This window comes from Mus caroli, unplaced genomic scaffold (assembly GCF_978045245.1).
Source record: "Mus caroli unplaced genomic scaffold, Mus_caroli_1 scaffold_14, whole genome shotgun sequence".
NCBI classification, from domain to species: Eukaryota; Metazoa; Chordata; class Mammalia; order Rodentia; family Muridae; genus Mus; species Mus caroli.
The window spans coordinates 37,802,311-37,805,209 of NW_028227269.1; the positions used below are offsets into that span (position 1 = coordinate 37,802,311).

General features: G+C 44.0%; 1 non-coding gene across 1 annotated transcript; it reads left to right on the forward strand.

Annotated features, from left to right (window-relative positions):
- The first annotated feature begins 361 nt into the window (after positions 1–361).
- LOC115032863 (small nucleolar RNA SNORA17) lies at positions 362–491 on the forward strand. The gene has a single exon (XR_003838521.1). It is a non-coding gene; the product is annotated as a small nucleolar RNA SNORA17 (small nucleolar RNA).
- Positions 492–2,899: the final 2,408 nt, after the last annotated feature.

The following is a 2,899-nucleotide window of genomic DNA, read 5'->3' on the forward strand; positions in this document are numbered from 1 at the left end:
GGGTATAGGGAACTTTCGGGATAGCATTTGAAATGTATATAAAGAAAATATCTAATATAAATAAATAAATAAATAAATAAATAAATATTTTTTAAAATGCACTAAAAGAAAAATGAGGGAAATAATACCTTTCAGAATAGCCTCCAGTAATATGAAATATCTTAGGGTAACTCAAATCAAGCAAGTGTAGTCCCTGTATAATAAAAAATTTAAGATGTTGAAGAAGATATTGGAAGAGAGACATATCCCCATGGCTACGGATCAGTAGAATTTATATATTAAAAATATAGCCATCCTTTTAAAAAGCAATCTATGGATTCAATGCAATCCCCATCAAAATTCCAACTTAAGATTTCATCTTGCTTCCCCTAGAGGTGTTACAAGTGTGGCTGCTATGTCACATGTGCATGTAGGTGGCAGAGAGGAGAGAGGCTATGTCTACACTCAATGTTCTAATCTGTGAACATCTGAATTGTTAGTATCCTAATATTCCCTGAATAAAGGGAGGCTGAGCCAACCACCAGTCATGGGCATTGGTCCTGGACAGTGAGGTAGCCTGAGATGACAACCAGTCTGGTGCCACACAGGCCCAGACAGGCTCTCAGGGAGACTAGAAGAACCCAGCCTGGCTCTGCGACTCAGGGCAAAAGTGAGCCCAAGAAAGACAACCCTTGCATGGGTCAGTCGATAGGACCAAATGAGGAGTGTCCCTGAGAGGAACACCAGACCAGCGCCATGGGGTCCAGACGGAGAGCTGACATGGCTATCAGTTCTGCAGCGCACAGGTGGGAATGGGGGTGGTGGTGGAGGTGAAGGGCAGACAATGCCCAATATGACCCCTGCTCAGTGCCATAATGCACGAGTGGTGCATTTTCCTCCTGAGACCACTCCTGAAACAGCCCCAGACACTCAGAGACCCCAGGAACCACTAAGAGGAGCAAGTAAGTGTTCAAGAAATGCAAGAGAGAAACAGAAAAATTGTTCAGACACAATGAAGAGAGGCAGAACTGGAGGCTATAAGGGTAGTGAGGAACAAGCCTGTTGTGAGTAACCAGTGATGCCAACTGGGACCATGGTAGGATCCTGGCCTGTGCTGCCACTGGGGGTCGTGTCTGGCTCTGTGGACCCACAGCAGCAAGGGTAAATTACCACTAAAGGCCAGGTGGATGGTTCTGGTTTGGACTGCTGCCTCAGGGATGTGATATCTGAGCTGTGCTGCAGAATTGGTCTTAACCCTCACTTAGGAATCTCAGGAGAGCTGGCCCTTGGGACAGACCAGGAGAGCTTACCCCATACCTATTAAGCTGCAGTACTTTAAAAAGTAGGCCCATTGTCCCAGGGGATAGAAGCACGGAAGAGATGTCCCTGCCACTAGTCCCCATTAGGTGGCATGGCTAAGAGAGAAATACCCTCCAACCCTCTTCCCCTTCACCACCTATGGCTGGTGAAAGACCTTGCCCAAAGGTCAGGAGACCAGGAGAGTTGGCCCTGCCCCTTAACAGCTACAGCACTTGGAAGACTGGGCCCTGCATTTCACCTGGGCAGCAGAGTATAGCTAACCCTTGTGGTGAGAGCATGGGTGAGCTGGTCCTGAGGGCATAAGTATAGAAAAGCTGGTCCTGATGGAGCTATAAGAAGAGTAGAGCTGCCCAAATCTTCACCTGCTCCAGCACTCAGGAGAGCAGGCCCCATACCTCACCTGGGCGACACAGTAGAGGAGACCTTGATGGCAGGTGAGTGGGTGCTGGAGTCCAGCTCCAGTGAGTTTCAAAGACTCCAACGGCATAGATGTGATGTCAGAGTGATGAAGGAGATGACCATGAGTTTATTGTACAGGAGATGGTCCCAAATAGCTCAGGCCTCTCTGTATTTATTTCATTTCAAAGTCATAAAGTATACAGTTTCAATTTTAATTCCTCAAATAAATTCCAAGAAACCAGATAATAGCTCTCTGAAGTATTTATTTTATTTTATTTGGCATATGCTTTATTTTCTCCAGGCAGATATGTAAACTTGTGGGCTCATAATTAATCACATCTCTATGATCATTGTGGTTAACACACTGTGTCTTAAACACTTACTACAAGTATTTATCTGAGTCTACCTCCACAGTATCTTAATTTCTGTCCTCCACAACCATGGCCATAATAAGAAAATGTACTTGTTGGCACAAGATCTTATTGACTCTTGACCAACCTTTTCTATTTTTTAACTACTTGAGGTTTTGGCATATACATGATGAATTCCTTGTTCTTGAACTAATGTCTTCATGTTCATGTGTATTCATTAACTTCCCTAATCAGTTCTTGCAAGGGCTACTTTCTTAGTGTGCATTATGTACTTTTCTGAGAATAACTGTGCGCCCCAGGAAAACTGCATGGTTTGTTATTTGTTCTTCATCAAACTTTCTCTAAGTTTTTAGTTGATTCAATAATCATTATTTCAATTCCATCATATATTTTGAATAAATCTACCTTAGAATTACTAAGAAATTTCTATTATGGCATCATCACACCCAGTACAGAAAAAGTGATAGAAAAAGCTACCAAGAGTGTGTATATATATATATATTATACTGGAGGAAAGGGATCACCCCACAGCCAGTCCCAGGAAAGGCATCTGAGGCTGCAGATAATGTCACAATAGTATATGCCAGGCACACCGGAGCTAACCCTCACATATTTCTCAGAAGGTGGGCCATCTGCAAAGCACTCAGATGCCCTGGAACAAAACCATGGTTTCCACCAAATGGGTAAGCTACTTCAAGGATGTGAGCATGGGAGAGCTGGCCTCACAATTGGTCTGCTGTATAGTAGTGTGGGCAAAGGAGAGATGCCCTCCCCAAGACTTGTCCCTTGCCAAGTACAGCAGGCAGGAGAACTGACTCTGGTATCATAAG